The sequence below is a fragment of the Coenobita brevimanus genome, chromosome 27 (assembly GCF_032717465.1).
Source record: "Coenobita brevimanus isolate Jiangsu-jjx chromosome 27, ASM3271746v2, whole genome shotgun sequence".
In the NCBI taxonomy this organism is placed as follows: Eukaryota; Metazoa; Arthropoda; class Malacostraca; order Decapoda; family Coenobitidae; genus Coenobita; species Coenobita brevimanus.
Genome location: NC_136980.1, coordinates 33179055 through 33198076, shown reverse-complemented (window position 1 = coordinate 33198076; position 19022 = coordinate 33179055).

Sequence of the window (19022 nt, the reverse complement as noted above, 5' to 3'; positions counted from 1 at the left end):
TTGGGGACGACCCTCCAGGGTCCCACCTGTCCCTCCCATGGGGAGGTTTACCACTGTGCAAAATTTCGTATTCCAAACGCTCCTGAAATAAGGACTGATTCACATTTTTCCATATGCACGGTAACTCACTGAGTGAGTGACACAGGGACAACCACAACATTAAGCCATACCTGTGAGTGCGGCAAAATGTTTGGTGTTACCTGCAAATACTGTAAATACTAAAGATGATGTGACCATAACCGATTAACACTACGATTTAAAAATCCAGAAATACTCATCATATACAGTAATGCCACCTATGAATGAACGCAACGCAACCAATAATACCAACAACTGAAACTCATAGGAGAGCAACGACAGAAACACTCAATAATACCAGATGCATAAATATTCAACACAACCAATAATACCAATTGCATAAATACTCAGCACAACCAGCAATACCAAATATATAAATGCTCAACACAATCAACAAAACCTGCAACAGAAATAATGAATACTACCTGCGTATCGCCGTTTTAGTGTCCCGAAGAAGCTTAGTTTCGTTGTTATGCGATGATAGCAGGATTTGCTGACAACCTATTAGACAATGTGATCCTTTAACCGTGAGGTATTAAACTGCAGAAACATACAACTCTTCTCAATAGGGTGGAGTCACAGGTCTTTTCGTCTCATTAACTCTCCTCTTACTGGCTCCCTGCAACCTGTCTCGTCGCCGCACTGCTGCATCTTTATCTCTTCTCTGACGCTACGTCAATGGTCACTGCTCCTCTGAAATGTCTGCTTGCATCCCTCCACCTCTACGACGGGCGCGTAGCACCCGTCTAACAACAAACTCTCATCCCTTTTCTGTCCAGCTCCCTAATGCAAGAGATAACCGTTACTACCAGTCCTTCATTTATGCAACAGGTTAGCTCTGGAACTGTCTCTCTCTGTCTGTATTTCCTACTTCCTATGATCTCAAGTCGTTCAAACGCAGTGTGTCCAGGCATCTCGAAATGAACTCATGTTGAACTGGGCTCTTTTTTTTTTTTTTTTTTTCTTGGAAGGAACGGTTTGCGGGCTCCTGACCTTTGCATAAAGAAAAAATATGATTCCTTCAGCATATAGATGATTACCTTTCACGTCTTCATGTCGCATTTCCCTACTTACCGATCTTCTGCTTACCATCCTTCCAAGCGATCTCCCTGCCTATCCATCCCTTGGTTACTTCCGTACCTATTGCTGCTACCAACCTAAGTACCCACCCGACTTCCTATCAGCCTCCCAACCTACGTGCATCTCTACTACCTTCCCACCCTCCCCACCTACTGTACCTACGTGCCTGCCTGCCAGTCTATCTCCCTATCTACATACCTGACTACCTTCGTACCTCACTCTCTGCCTCGAAGCTCACTACCTACTTTCCTGCCTACCTTCCTCCCTACCTACAACTTTGGCTACTTCCTTACGCATTTCTTTGCCTATCTGCCTGCCTTATTTTCCTGTAGTTGACCTACCTTCCAGCATACTCACCCGACCGCCTACCTGCCTTCCTCCCTACCTGCCTTTCTCCCTGCTGATCTTCGTACCTACCTCCCTGCCTAGCTACCGAACCCATCTCTTTGCCCACTATCCCTATCTACCTATGTAACTATCTACCTTCCTCTCGGTACCTAACTATCCACCTCCTTATTTACCTCACTGCCTGCCTCCACCACCTGATGAGTTAGCAACATAGGTGTATATTATTATTATTGTTATTATTATTACTATTATTATTATTATTATTATTATTTGAAGAGCAGTGGGTAGAAATATTAAGCATTTCGTACACTCTTTGCCTTGATGCCAATGCCGTAATTCATTAACTATTGTAAGTATTTTTCGTCATTTCGACCTTAGAGTTGTTCTGAGCGTGTTGGATTACTCAGACGAGGACAGACCATCAGGTGCAAAAGAATTTATCTGATACCTCAATCATCAATATTTGTTCATAAGTACGGAGGCTAAAGTGCTGACAGATAGAAGGGCAGATGAAAATAAAACTTGTTCTGGCTCCAATGTGCTGAGGCCATCGGCATCATGTCTGGAAACAAAGCAAGCACAAAAAACAGCCACACCTTCGCCAACAACAACTGCAAGAAACTCACAAAACCAACAGTCGAATCAGCAAAAGAAATAAAATAAAAGTATCTTAGTTCAAAATGTACTCGCACATCCTCGAACAAGGAGAATTGTTAAAAGGGTCAAACAAAAACACCACCACCACCACTACAATTACCACACTAACAACAGGAAGGAAACACACACAAGCAGTTACAACATCAACAAAGGCAGCAAGGAGGAGGACAGCATCGGCAAGAACAGCCACCAACAACTACTACAAAAGTTGGAATGGCACGCCAGCCTTCTTTGTAGGCAAGAGACGGCGGGCCTTTGGCGGAGTTTTGTGTGCCTTGCTGAAATGTCTCCACTTTTCTTTTTTATTTTCGTCTTCCCTCTCCCTTTCTTTTGAAAGAGAGAGAGAGAGAGAGAGAGAGAGAGAGAGAGAGAGAGAGACAGAGAGACAGAGACAGAGACAGACAGACAGACAGACAGACAGACAGACAGACAGAGGTGAAGGGAACATTGAAAACATGGACTTTTCAGATGGTGCAACACTCGCATCGATCAACTGATCGGAGAAATGAATATATGAGTTTGTCTGATTACCTTGATCTTCGATGAATTTCTCTTAAAATCGAATTACTACATTCCTCCATGTACTAGACCCCACAGATTAGGTCTGACACCTCCGATGAGTTGAGTAACTGCGATGTCCGTAGCGCGTCCTCTCAGTGTACTTGATAGCTGGCTCAACGTTGAATCACTCTGCGTCACTTGAGGTTATTTTCCCTCTCCATCATTAACTCGTAGCACTGTGTATCAGTTAGGTAGGCTGGGGTTAAATAAAGCCTGATATAGCAGAATAAAGTTTCACTGTTTAACAATATGACACGGGATACGCACAAGGATGGTTACACAATGCAAGTCTGAGTGCTGGAGAAGTACGTGTTTCTATCCCCTCTCCCTGGCGAGAACTGGTCTGACCCAGCCGGCATTAAGGTGTGGGAGAGGAGCTGACGTTGCAGTGGAAGGATTCCACTGCCTCTGGCTAAGCTATGCGAGAAAAACTATGCGATGCTATGTGATTCTGGCAGCATAACAAGATAATATATACTAGAGGTAGATAAGATAGTAAGACATAGTTAATATAGTTAATGCTTATATAAAAATAAAAAGGTTTACAAGTGTAAATTAAAAGGAAAAATATGGATGTTATTGGTACATTGATCGGCCACGTAAAATAGAGCTGTCCTCAGGCCGAGAAAAGTAGAGTACTAGGGTTATAATATACTCCTACAATCTAGCTAACCTGTCGAGGGGCAGGAGTTGGTGGAACAACTTCCAGTCCTGACACCTCACATATGTCATGAAGGCAATCTTCTAGACGCTTAAGACACCAACAAAAGACACAGACAATGATTAAAAATGCCACGACAGGGACAGAAATCGTAGGCTACAACACATACGATTGTATGAATGATGGGACAGAGGACACAAGAACATCACTGCCATTCAAGTCAGACAACACCTTCCAGAGTTCAGACAACACAGACAGATTTTCAGGATGAACGTCAAAGGACAGGGACAGTGTATGCAAAGAACTAGGTAAGACTGCCTGAAAACCAAGGTGTTGCCTGTTAGAAAGGGATGAGATCGCGGATGAACGAACTTAGCGCGAATCAGGAGCAACACAGTAACCTTCCACAAGGACACTGTTCCTACGGCAAGAACACAAGAGTGTAACACTCGCGGGTTCCCTGAAGTAGAAGAACTGATTACCACCAATGGGCGCATGGTAGACCGGCCATTCAGGACTGACAAGTTCAACCCGGCAGAATGTATGGATCAACTCCGAGTTACTCATCACAAGGGCTAGTTCACAAGGTGTTGACTTTGATAGCAAAAGAGCAAACAAGTAGGCAGGTCAAACGTTAACATACAAATAACTTGACTTACAGGAGGTCATTATTGTTCAGCTAGTGAGCACAACAGACAAATAATCATCCACCACAAGAAACGTGTTTGACTAGGAAACAAGAGTGAGCAATGAATAATTGACACACATCGGGAAGGGAATGTCACTGTAAGCCAAATAAGTATCATCAGATTTCAAGGGAAGGTGAACCAGTATTTGTGAGTCAGTGAGGGTTACTTCCAACAAGGGGTAATAAAATTTTAAGTAACTACCCTCAAAGAGTGGGGTCAAACTGAAATTAGCACGTACAAACTGAGTAGTGGACCTCAGATGATCTACAGGTAGTAGTTCTGCATTAACACGGCCCAGCCCGGCATTGACAAAGGAGGTGATTAATTGTGGAACACCACTTCTGTAGTAAGGAAATGTCTGAAGCTAACTGGGCAAGGAACTGAGTGAGAAGGAACAAGTTCTCAAACGTGGCAATCTGAGATCCTAGACTATGAAAACGTGTTGTTAGTACATTAGTATGCTCATCAACAGTGTTAAGCTAAGTACTAATTTCACAAACTCAACTTGCTCATAGTTGAGGAGCCTATTCTGTGATTCAGCTACCTGAGCCATCACAATCAATCTCTTGCCTAATTCAGACACATCTGATGCCTGAATGGCGCCGAAGAGCTTATTGAGTACCAGTTCTCCAAGGTCAAATAATCCTCGACTTTGATGGAAGGATGCAGAATTATGACCCGTATCAACAGAGTTGGTGGGAACTGGTCAGACAGGTCAAGAATCAGGTCACAAAGCGTGTCCATCCTCTCAACTGCTAAATGGAGAGATATGTCCAATGGTGGATCCAGGGTAATAACATTCTTAGAGGCCAAGATGAGAAGAGGCTGGAAGACCCTCTCAAACCATCTAATTGTTGGGCCAGGATAGGTATCTAGGCTGAGGCCTGACCCATGGGGGATATGTCGCATTTGATACTGACCACATCCTCCACAATCAGAATGGAGCCCTTCAGAGACACAAGAGCACCAGGACACACCATACAGGGAACAGGGAACCCGTGGACCGACACCAGCAGCCCAAGGCAGAGAAGTGTAGTCACCGTGATTCTCTGCAAAGGGTACAACTGACTGATACATGGTACAGTGCTGATACATAAGAATGACTTTCACACAGCGAGCAGTGGAGCATAACCTACTCCAATAATCATTAATGTTAGACAACTACGAGTGAGGATTTGAAGACCAGGAGGAGGAATCAGTGTCTGCTGACGGAACAGGAATATCACCACAAACTTTCTTACAATTGTCAGCGTGCACAACTCGCACAGCACTGGTATGTAACTTCCGAACACGTAACTTGTCACCTAGCTCCTCCTAAATGACACGTAGTGGGACCAATAAATGTGGAGAGAGCTTAGATGAGCGGTCAGACTCAGCCACGAAGACCAAAACACCGGTAACAATAATAGTTTGTGCGTGTTGATGCTGGCTACCTACCATCAACTGACAAGAGGCATCCATTGTATTACAAACCCTTCCAAACATGTCCAGACTAACAGCTAAATAAACCTTAGCATAATCATCAACATTATACACAGGACAGGAATGCTGCAGGAGGAGAGTATAAAGAAGCTGCTTGTCCTCCCTGAACAGAATAAAGTGAGGTGACTCTGCTTTGGAGGCATTAATGGAACTGTTAATGGCAGAAACTATCTGAAAATTCCAATCATCCCAGGACGAGTGGCATCCCTGAACCACATGACAAAGAGCCTTCAGAATCTTCCTGTTTACCGTATCAACTAAGCCATTAGAAATGGGATTATGGGCCACTCATAAGGCTGGGCAGTGTTGAACTGGGAGCATATCCCACCCACTAATTCATTTCTAGAAACAAACTTTGATGACTTTTTCTGTCCAGCTCCCTAATGCATGAGTTAACCGTTACTCCAAGTCCATCATGTATGAAACAGGTCAGCACTGGATCTTTGTTCCTCTGTCTGTATTTCCTACTGCCTATGATCTCCAGTCTTTCATATGCAGTGTGTCCAGGCATCTCGAAATTAAATGATTGGATCTTGAATTTGGCTCTATGTTGTATTGGTTATTGTTTTCACATGATTTGTCTGTTTGTCTGTCTGTCTGTCTGTTAACAGCTTTATGCGAAAATTACTGTTGCGATTTTGACTAAAATTACAGGCATGGTGGCCTCTGATTTCTGATTACCTGATTAAATTTTAGGCCAAATTGGGCCAAGGCCTAAGCTGTAGGCCCAACAAATTTAAAAATAAAAAGAATAAAATATCCCTTTTTTCGCTATAACTCCTTTCAAATTTCATGTAGACAGGAAACCAAAACCTGATGGTGCATCTTTCAAATATGCATCCCATAACATGCTTCATTACATCGGGGGGGGGGGGGGCACATTCCGGTTAGCGGCAGGGGGCTCAATGTCAGGTGGGTCGGGCCTAAAATTTCATATAGGAATAAAATTGTCCACTTTCATCCGATTTACTCGTAGTTTGATATATGACATCTTTGACTAGATATCCTGTTGTGTTTATACGTCAGCACTAAATTGACTGCCAGGGAAGGGTTTGCTGTGCCTTAGCATAGATTATTATTTTTTCTTGAAAGGAACAATCTTGCGGGCTCCTGGCCTTTGGTTCCTTCTTTCATGTATAGAAAAAGAACAATTTAAGGAACCACCATGAAGAAATAATGACATATGGAAGGAAATTAGATTAAATGGAAACTATAACAACAGAAGAAGGAGGACAATATATACATATCTATCTATCCGTCTATCTATCTATCTATATATGTATATATTGTTATGGAACAGAGAGAGATAATGAACACTTCAAGTGCGAATACTAAAATCACTACTGTCCTGCAAAGTTCCAGGTTCAAAACAAAAGAGTTAGGTAAAATTACAAGTTAAAGTTTAATGCTCAAACTAACAACTAAACATTCAGGACTCATAAGGATAATGTAATGGCAAAAACAGGTTACATATATGGTTAATTGCAATAGCCTCTATTAACATGAATTTAGCAAGAGCAAATTTATCTAAGTCAGCCCTGATAAATGAGAAAACCGGATAATGCTCAGTTAAAGCAAGATATATTATTACAGATACAAAATATTATTAATATTGGCTGATATCAAGACTCCACATGAATCACAAAAAACCCACCAGGCCCACGAATTAACACCTTAGGCCATACAGTACAAGAAAAATGGTAACAACACTTATACTCAAATTATACAGCAGCTAGATGGCTGGAGACTTCCTGAGCACTCACAATAATAATAATACACTATACAGGGGAGGACAGAGATGTGAACCAAATGAGGAGCAGATCTAAGTGGCAATTAATGCAGAGACTGAGCTCATTTTATAGGGGCCGGCAGAGCTTGATACAACTTGTAAGAAGGACACGCAAATGAAGCCATAGGGGACAAAGAGTTGACAATCCTGCTCTGAACAACAGAAAGAACGACTTACTCTACTATAAGGGGAGAAGTGGGGGAGTGAGGTAGAACACGCAAGCCTGGTCACTATGGAATCCACGAGGCGAATCGTGATCAAACATGCAGCATACTGTACGTTAGAATTATACAAAGGATGATGAAATCATAGGCTATATAACACCTCCCCACAAAGAAAAAGATATTTACAAAGGAAATTTCTTATTACTCTAAAACAATCTGTCTAAAGTCTAGATAAGCAATCTGCAATAACAGTTTCTTTCCCCTTGACATGTTGTATGTCTAATGAATACTCCTGAAGAAGTAGACTCCATCTTGTCAATCTCTGATTTTTATCTTTAAACTTACTAAGGAATTTCAGTGGGTTATGATCGGTATAAATGACTATGGGGTCAAAACCAGAACACAAATAAAATGAAAAATGCTGTAAACCCAAAATCAAGGCCAAAAGCTCTTTCTCAATAGTTGATAGTTCTTTTGAGGTGGAGTGAACTTCTTACTGTAATAAGATACAGGGTGTTCAATACCCTGATCATCCTCTGCAGCAAAACAGCTCCAGCTCCTGTATCACTTGTGTCCACAGCCATCTTAAAAGGCTCAGCAAAATTTGGAGTAGCGAGCACTGGCTGACTTAATAGGATAGCTTTAAGTTTACTGAAAGAAGATTCACAGTTATCGGTCCAGACAAATTTAACTCCGTTTTTCAGTAGGTCTGTAAGTGGTGATACAAGAATTGAAAAGTTAAGAACAAATCTCCTGTAATAACCTACCATTCCCAAAAATCTTTGTAGCTCTTTCCTACTTTTAGGTCTGGGAAGATCACTTATAACCTGAACCTTAGCTCCTGGTGGTGCAACGTGTCCATCACCAATTACGTACCCAAGGTACTGAACTTTAGCTTGACCAAACTCACACTTTGATAAATTAGCTACAAGATTAGCCAGAACCAAACGCTCAAGAAATTTGCTGACATGGCACAGGTGATCTTTCCAGTTGTCACTGAAGATTAATACATCATCAATATAAACAACACACCCTGCCAAACCCTCTGTTACAACATTAATGAGCTTCTGAAAAGTGGCTGGTGCATTCTTCATACCATATGGCATTACCGAACATGCAAAAGTCTTTCCTAGTGTTACAAAACATGAGATCTCCCTAGCACGTTCAGTCATAGGTACTTGCCAGTATCCCATTAACAAATCAAACTTACTTATGTACCTAGCCTTTCCGATCTTGTCTATGCAATCTTCCACGTGAGGGAGAGGGTGTCTGTTTTTGTTATCTGATTAACACGTCTGTAGTCGATGCAAAGCCTCTGTGACCCACCTGGCTTAAGGACTAGAGTGACAGGAGAACTCCACTCGCTCTGACAGGGCTCAATCATCTTGTGGTCCAACAGGTAGCCAAGCTCCTTCTGGATGAGAGGAACTTTCACTGGGATCACACGGTAAGGAGGTAGTTTAATTTGCTTTGCGTTTCCAACATCGACATCATGCATCAACACAGTGGTTCTTCCTGGAGTGGTACAGAACACTTGTGGGTACTCCTGCAGTAATGCCGAAAACTCCTGCCTTTCCTCAAGAGCTAGATGAGAAAGCTTAGTCTAGAGATCATTCATGATATCAGGATTCTTCCCCAAACTATCACTCAGGCTCATGCTGCATGGGAGAACTTCACTTGCAGATTTGGGTGGAACAGCCACAGTGCAGACTGGGTTATTTTCGTCCCGCCTGTGATATAACTTTAGCATGTTGATGTGACAAAGTTGCTTGTTCTTTCTACGATCTGGTGTGGCGATGACATAGTTGACATCACTGAGTTTCTTCTCCACGAAATAAGGACCACTAAACTTGGCTTGAAGAGGTTGCCCATGCACCGGTAGCAGAATCAAAACCTGATCTCCTGGCTGAAAGTGGCGTAACCTGGACTTCTTATCATACCAAGTCTTCATCTTCTGAGCAGCTCCTAAATTCTCTCTCGCCAGCTGTAAAGCAGTGGACAGCCGTTCTTTGAACTTCATCACATACTCCAGCAGGTTGACGTCATCTTCCTCCGACAGCCAGCATTCCTTGAGTAGCTTAAGGGGTCCTCTTACCTAATGGCCAAATAGTAGTTCAAAGGGTGAGAAGCCCAGTGATTCATTTGGAGATTCTCTTGCGGCAAATACAACGAATGGAAGACCTTTATCCCAGTCTTTCTGATGTTCCAAACAGTATTTCCTGAGCATCGATTTGAGTGTTTGATGATATCTCTCCAACGCTCCTTGGGTCTGGGGATGGTAAGCTGAAGACGTGACCTGGGTGATGCCCAACTCTTTCAGAGACTGCTTGAAAACCTTTGACATGAAATTACTTCCCCGGTCTGACTGTACCTCCTTTGGCAGACCAAACTTGGTGAAAAACCCTAGCATTTCCTTAACCACGTTCTTTGCTGAGATATTTCTAAGTGGAATGGCTTCAGGATAACGAGTAGCCATATCAATCAGGGTCAACACATAAGAAAATCCTGAAGAAGTCTTAGGAAGAGGGCCCACAATATCCACCAACACACGGGTGAATGGCGTCTCAAAAGGAGGAATGGGAACTAGAGGTGCAACCTTTTCGGTCTGATTACACTTCCCCACAACTTGACAGGTGTGACAAGACTAACAATACCAGGAAACATCCCTGAAGATACCTGGCCAGTAGAAGTGTTTCAAAATGCTGCCACAGTCTTCCTCACTCCAAGGTGTCCTGCCAAACTGGAATCATGAGCCACCCTAATGATATCCTTCCTACAAACACGAGGGATGACAACTTGATGTACAACCTCCCATTCACAGTCGGCTGATGCTGTTGGGGGTCTCCACTTTCTCATAAGTACTCCTGACTTTATATAATAACAAGTAGAAGCACCAGCTGACTCTTCCTCACTGCAAGCAGAGTTAGCAAGACCTTTCAACTCAGGGTCAGCAACTTGCAACTCAACCAACTCTTGACGAGACAAATTATCAACACTACGGGGTACTGCCTCATCTGAAGGAGTGGTCCAAATTAGCAAGAAAAGTGTCAGCTAGGATAACATCATCATCATCATTATCCTCTAAGTCACCAGTAACTTTAGACTTAGCCCTAGTGACAGCACATGCAGAGAACACCTCAGGGACATCACAATCCTGGGTTGCAGTCACTGGTTCACTAGACAACTGAGGAGCTGGACACACTTGACTTCCACCAATATCATTTCCAAGTAAGAAAGTTACACCTGACATTGGGAGTGTCTCAACCAACCCAACCATAACGGAACCATTAACAAAACCAGACTCTAAATTCACTCTGCACAGAGGGACAGAGAAGTAATTATTCCCTACACCTTGTAAGATTACAGTTTCATCAGAGGAATTAACATCAGAGCCTAGAACACTGGTCAGCATAAGGGATTGGCAAGCACCTGCATCACGATATATTTTAACTGATTTCCTGTCATTATTGTCCAGAGAACTGACAAAACCACCAGTCAGGAAATTAGCACATGAACCCTTGAGAGTGTCACCCACGTTACTGCTCAAAAGAGGAGCTTCATCATGAGAATTTAATTTACCCCTCAAAGCAGATTCAGTTAACTCGGTTAAAGATATTCTGGGAACTTTCAAGGGTGGACACTAGACCAATTGACTGAATATTTAAAGACTCCTTTTTGTTCACATCATGCTGTCTCCTGAAACATTTCTCCGTAGTATGACCAAGCTTACTACAAAAGTACATTTACATTTCTGAAATCTGGAGGTGGAGCTGGTATTTACTTCCTGAGAAACATCATCTTTATTCTCTTTCCTGTTACCTGTACTCTGAGTAGAGGCAATGTACTTACTCTCAGCTTTCCTTTTTTCTTTAGAATATCTCTTGTGAGTGAGAACATATTCATCAGCTAAAACTGCAGCATCAGACAAATTATCTATTCTTTTCTCATCAAGATATAAGCTTACATCTTTATTAATACACCTTTTGAAGTCCTCCAGCAAAATCATCTGCTTAAATTTATCAAAATCAGAATTTACATTCTTAGAATTTAACCACTGCTCTAACAGATCTTCTATGATTTTTGCATACACAACATGGGATTGTTTATCTTGCTTATAAGTTGTCCTAAATTTTACTCTATAGGCTTCAGGAACAAGCTCATAGGCCTTAAGAATCAAGCTCTTAACTACATCATAATTATCAGATTGATCCTGAGGCAAAGATGCATAAGTTACTTGAGCTTTACCGGTGAGAACACTCTGAAGGAGTACTGGCCAATACTTTTTGGGCCAATTAAAACCTGTCGCTACCCTCTGAAACAACTGAAAATACTTTGTTAAATCAGATTCATTAAAAGGAGGGACAAGTTTAACATTTTTAGCCACATCAGAATCATCAGAGCTAGATGATCCAGTTCCACGTTGTTTCATGCGATACTCATGGTCTGCCTGAATCCTAGCAAGTTCAATTTGTGCCTCCTGAATATGAGCCTGAGACTCAGCCTGTGCCTGTGCCTAATGAATACGAGCCTGAGACTCAGCCTCTCCTTAGCACGTGTCTGAAACTCAGTCTCCTTAGCACGAGCCTCCTGCAGGGCTAGCTGTAACTTAGCTATTTCAATCTGCGTTTGCTCATCTGGAGGAGTTACATCAAACAAGCTTTAATTAATGATGTCAACAATTTGATCTTTACAATGATAAGAGCGAACAGCAATTCCCAATTGTTGAGCAACAGGCTTAAGTTCATTATTTGTTCTGTTTTCTACATCACACACCCTTTGCACATTTGACAAAAAATCTTTGGCTTTATCAAGCGCAGTAACAGTACACATCACAGTCACAAAATATCAAGCAATATCCTTATGATAATATCCTGAATATCCTGATAAGAGGTCGCCAAATTTATGTAACGGAACAGAGAGAGATAATGAACACTTCAAGTGAGAATACTAAAATCACTACTGTCCCGCAAAGTTCCAGGTTCAAAACAAATGAGTTAGGTAAAATTTCAAGTTAAAGTTTAATGCTCAAACTAACAACTAAACATTCAGGACTCATAAGGATAATGTAATGGCAAAAACAGGTTACATATATGGTTAACTGGAAAAGGCTCTATTAACATGTATTTAGCAAGAACAAATTTATCTAATTCAGCCCTGATAAATGAGAAAACCGGATAATGCTCAGTTAAAGCAAGATATATTATTACAGATACAAAATATTATTAATATTGGCTGACATCAAAACTCCACATGAATCACAAAAACCCCACCAGGCCCACGAATTGACACCTTAGGCCATACAGTACAAGAAAAATGGTAACAACACTTATACTCAAATTATACAGCAGCTAGATAGCTGGAGACTTCCTGAGCACTCACAATAATAATGATACACTATACAGGGGAGGACAGAGATGTGAACCAAATGAGGAGTAGATCTAAGTGGCAATTAATGCAGAGACTGAGCTCATTATATAGGGGCCGGCAGAGCTTGATACAACTTGTAAGAAGGACGCGCAAATAAAGCCATAGGGGACAAAGAGTTGACAATCCTGTTCTGAACAACAGAAAGAACGACTTACTCTACTATAAGGGGAGAAGGGGGGGAGTGAGGTAGAACACGCAAGCCTGGTCACTATGGAAGCCACGAGGCGAATCATGATCAAGCATGAAGCATACTGTACGTTAGAATTATACAAAGGATGATGAAATCATAGGCTATGTAACAATATGTATGTATCTATATATATATATATATATATATATATATATATATGTTTTTTTTTTTAATGCGAGGAAGAAGGAACCAAAGGCCATGAGCCCGCAGTAACAGTTCCCTCCAAGAGAAAAACAAAATACAATATAGAGCCAAATTCAAGATCCGATCATTTTGAGATGCCTGGACACACTGCGTTTGAAAGACTGGAGATCATAGGCAGCAGGAAATACAGACAGAGGGAGACAGTTCCAGAGTTGACCTGTTGCATAAATGAAAGACTGGGAGTAACGGTTAATTCTTGCATTAGAGAGTTGGACAGAAAAAGGATGAGAGTCTGCTGCCAGACGGGTGCTAAGCGCCCGTCGTAGAGGTGGAGGAATGCAAGCAGACAGTTCAGAGGAGCAGTAACCATTAAAGTAGCGATAGAAAAGAGATAAAGATGCAACAGTGCGGCGAAGAGACAGAGGTTGAAGGGAGTCAGTAAGAGGAGGAGAGTTAATGAGACGAAAAGCCTTTGACTCCACCCTATTGAGAAGAGCTGTATGAGGGGAGCCTCCCCACACATGAGAGTTGTACTCCACACAGGGGCGGATAAAACCCCTGTATAGAGTCAACAATTGCGCAGGGGTAAAGAAAGAGCGGAGTCGGCTTAGCACACCCAATCTCTTGGAAGCAGATTTTACAAGAGATGTAATATGATCTTTCCAAGATAAGTCCCGAGTAAATGAAACCCCAAGCATGTTCAAGGATGATGTAGGATTAAGCTGAATATTATTAAACATTAGTGGGTATACCTGTGGAAGATTTTGTCGGGTTGAAAGGTGTAAGAACTGAGTCTTAGATGCATTAAAGACAACCATATTATTTTTACCCCAGTCAGAGATACGAGCCAAGTCAGACATTAGGTGTGCCATAGCCTCATCCCTTGTTTGTATGTATGTATCTATATATATATATATATATATATATATATATATATATATATATATATATATATATATATATATATATATATATATATATATATATATATGCATAAAACGTGATCAAAGAACAGTTACATACTGTAGCTATCAGATGGAATAGGACATGTCGAAATATGGGTATTCAAAGTTCCACGATAATTACTAAGAAACTTTAGCCATTCTCAGGACTAACTCGAAAAAAAAAAATGAGGGAAATGCAATATTATAATGGTCTCTACTAAGGTATGGCACAGTCAAAACCATTTCCTCTGCTGAGATATAATATCACGGTTATGGGTTAAGTGAATTTAATTGGATTTAAAAATTCGTTAAGAATTAATTGATTAACTGGGACATGCCAGGCACCTCACACCATGAGGCCTAGGTGATAACAATGTGCATAACATTTTCAGTCAAGCATTAAACAATCCTTCAACAATGCAGATCATTTTTCAGCTGGTAAAATATTACATTGGACTTAGAGACAATCAGTAAAAGGATTGGATGAGAGTGATACATACTGCTGAAACTGAATAATATATCCACGAAATTTATGTTGAGGTACACCACGCCTTTGACTTAATAATGATACACCAGTGGACAGAGCATATTTAGCCTCCGAAGGGTAACCGAATAAGAGACAATTTTAATCAGGCTTTGTGCAATCTTCTGAGGCGGAGTTGTCCGCCTGGTTCTCCTAGTATTTCGATTAGCCCGCTATTTAATGCCATACTTACTCTTCACTAGGCTGGATGTTAGTTAATTTATCATGATTACATCTCATCTGGTTCCTGTCATCTTCTGTTCATATTATTTACTTTACAAGAGACGTTTTAAATCGATAAGGCTACATGTAATCTTTATTATCACTTTCAGTATATATGACGTGCTTAATTTTTAATAAAATAATTAAGAAATCATAAAAATAAACTCAAGCCAGCAACATCAGCCCTCTTCCAGCTACACCATAAGGGAGTACCCTTCTTGGGTCCAGGCCAACCTCTGGGGAAAGAATGGGAGTTATCCCTTCCAGGGGAAGTGTCTCCCTATCATGTAGGGTCAGTCAGTGTTTTGCTTTTTTCTTTTGTTTAATGATCATTTACTTTGGCTGCACATTTGAAGGCTGAGAGTTGATATGCCTTATACTCCAGGAACCATTCTACCAATCAATCCCCCTACTTTCCCATCAATCAACTGCAGTGTGTTTCCTGCACAGTCTCCTCTCACCAAGCTCTCATTCAATGGATGGCACCAAAATCACTCTTAAGCTGGGTTCACTATCCTAACCAAATGGATGTGCTGGTACCCGCGACGTCACATTCTCTAGCTCCTTCCACTCTATAATTAACCATTTGGAGGCAACCGATCACTCCCCGAAATTCCGGCAACACTCCAGAGAGAGAGAGAGATGCAAAGCACCTTTATATATATATTAGATCTGTCGAACTGCATTATTTTGACCTTATCACCTTCACAACAAGGATTAATTATTATTGTTATTATTATTATTATTCAGGTATCGGTCAAACAAACTGACACAGATTAGATGAGAATTTTTATAGCCTATATAAAGGGTTGATGAAGAGTGTGTGTATTTCTTCCCGTTGAAAATCCCTTCTAACCTGAGAAGGTAGCAATGATAAACCAATTAAACAGTACCCTTATGAACCCCTTAACCGCGGGGATGTCGGGATCGCGCCGTGCCCATCCCGCGGGGATAATTGCGCTCCGACTGACTTTTTAAAAATATTTGCCAAAAATCAGTTATTAGTCCTAGAACATTATAAGTAACTATGCTTATGGTACCTACCCTCAGCTTTCTCCTGGGATGTTTGTTGAGGCTTCGTCCTCTACCGTAGGATTTGTGGAGACTTCTGAAGTTGGGTAATAAAGTCTTCACTTTATACTTCCCAATATCCCGTAATATGATTACCATTGCCTGATATTATCACTACAAACACTATTCTATGAATTTCAAGTAGTTGGAATCCATATCCCCCCAAAAAAAACACTATGAAAGTGATGTAAAGTACGAGCGCGAACGAGATTTCCACCCGCGCTTATTCCTTGCTGGTATTCTGAGGCGGAGCTGTCATTTATTATTCATACACTCACACTTTATATTCCTAGTATCTTATACACTTATTTATATATACAATATATATCCATAAGTTTCCTGCAGTACTAGTAGTTTATTTTCACTCCAGGCATTCACATTCTCGTTCAGTAAACTACCATAGAGAGCGAAACTTTCACTTTCACTGTCATTACTCCAAGTATTTATACTCATATTCTCATATTACTAATTATTTACATATCTATTTACATTTTCTATCTTATTTACATTTTTACATTTCTATTTTATTACACTATGTTATGCACTGTCACTTGCAGTAACTTATAAAACTATTTTCCACCATACCATTATATTTACATTCATTGCTTTCACTTGCTATTTACACATTATTTATACATTATTTACATTTTCACTTGCACCGTTTTAGAACTTGGGACACAGAAGCACTCGTACTGGGGGTTTTTGTCACCATTTCCTCCACTGCTTCATCCCGTGAGTCATCAGAAAGATCGTAGTCACTGTCCATCATAATCATTGATAAATTAGCCAGTTCACGTTCCAAGACAGTCACTTATCCCTTTACCCCTTCCTACACGAGGTTTAGTAGGGGCAGAGGTCACAGGACCCTTTGCAGTGGGCCCAGAAGCGGCGGAAGTGGACAGGCACGAATCAGACATGATTTCACCTCGAAAGACGACAGTAAACTGAATGATATGGCGTATATGGGCAGCGAAGGCTTGACAATGTCAGCGTGGTGACAGCTGCTAATTTATATGCTATGAAATGATTGGCAGGAAATCTAGACAATACATAATAAATTAGGCAGTTCCAGGTGAACGTAAATATCACTTAGGCTTCTCCCTTCCATTTTTATATATATTTTTATTACAAGAATAGGTCATATGGCATATTTCAAGGGGAAATAAACAGGGAAAATTAGCGAACGAGTGCACAAGGGGTGTTGCCAGGTGATAATTAGCCCATTCCAGATGCATGGCAGTATCAATAACTTTTCTCTTTCTTTTATATATTATTTTGTATAAGAATAGGGCATAGGGCACATTTCAATGGATAAATTGAGTGGAAAAATCTGTCCAGGATTTACATAGCGCAGCGCGGCTGGGCAGGTGGGAGAGGGTAATGGAGAGGAGGTAAGGAGGGGAGTCAAGGACAGGGGAAAAATGGCTAAATTGTCAACAATGGATGGGAGTACAGATGACATTAGCAGCACTGACTATAGCTGGACACTGGTAGTACTGATAGATGATACAAGCCACCACTTGAAAGCCCAGGCGAATTCAAAATAACACAGAAGCGCAAAAGTGATGCTCCACCGTATGATCCCTTGCACCCAAGCTTCACACAAGTGACGCCCTGCAGTTAAGGGGTTAAGAGGTTAACTTCTGTCCAATAGTCTGCCTGCCTCTTACTCTTAATTTGTCCCCATTTAATACAACCCCACTGAATGCCAACTTAGTGAGACTGATCCTTTTTCTTTTTTTTTACCGGATACTCTCTGTCTGTCTGTCTGTCTGTCTGTCTGTCTCTCTCTCTCTCTCTCTCTTGTTGTGGGATGAAAATATGTTTCTTTTCCTCTGCTTCAGTCGCGTCACTTTGGCTTTGCTCCCCAAACACATCCTTGTGAACACATTCGTACCAGTTTAGATACGAGATTCTCTGTAGCTTTCTACATGTCGAATTACTTTATATGCAATACCCAGTTTTGTGTAATTTGCGTATTTTATGGCCAGACAAGGTTAATAACATAGGCTGGTTGACGGCCCATTCATGCGGCTGGGTTCGATTCTCATGGTGGCTAAAGGATATTTGATCACATAGTATCATCCCTAAGTGTACGTGTGCTAATGCAACTAAACCTCGGGCCCCTATACCTTGAGGAAGGTAATCTGGGATTGTTCGTTTATTTTTTGGTGTTCTCTCTCTCTCTCTCTCTCTCTCTCTCTCTCTCTCTCTCTCTCTCTCTCTCTATGTATATATATATATATATATATATATATATATATATATATATATATATATCAGAGCCAACATAGCATAAAGAAGATATTAGTAATAATTAAGTTTCCTTAATAAGGTAAGGAAGAATTACCAAGGAGCCACCTCTGCCAACAAGAATACAAGCCTTAATTTGTCTTGCAATTTACCTCCCGGCCTTCCAGCCTCCACATTCCTCTGGTTCAGGAAACCGTTGGGATATATTTTGCAAGTAACCAATTTCTTCCTCCTGACGTATTGGCAGGGTGGGAAAATGGGAGGCAGTGCCCTGATGGGAATGCAGTGGAATCGAGACTGAAGGAAAAAGAGGGAGAGGAGAGATGGGGAAGGCAAAAAAGGAATGATCACAAGGAAAGACTGAGTAAAGGGAAATGGAAAGAAAGAATGAAGAGAGTTGAGGAAGAAAGTCTACTTGAAAGGATCAAAGGGAGGCCATGCACGTTTAATGTATCAGAAAGGAAACTGGATGAAACTAGGGAAGAACAGGAGGAAAAGAGAGAGAAAGTAGGGGGGAGAGTCTTGAAAAATAGTAAACGGAACGAATGAAGAGGAAGAAACAAAAAGAGACCAAAATGAAAAGGGATGAAGCAGGATGATAGACTGATGGATGAAAGGAGGAGAGGAATGAGGCACTGGTGAGAATGGAGTAGAAAAGCAAGTAGCAAAAGGAGAGAGGCTGAGAGGAAAAGAGTAAAGAATGGGCAGGGAGAATGAAGGAGCAGAATAAACTAGAAGG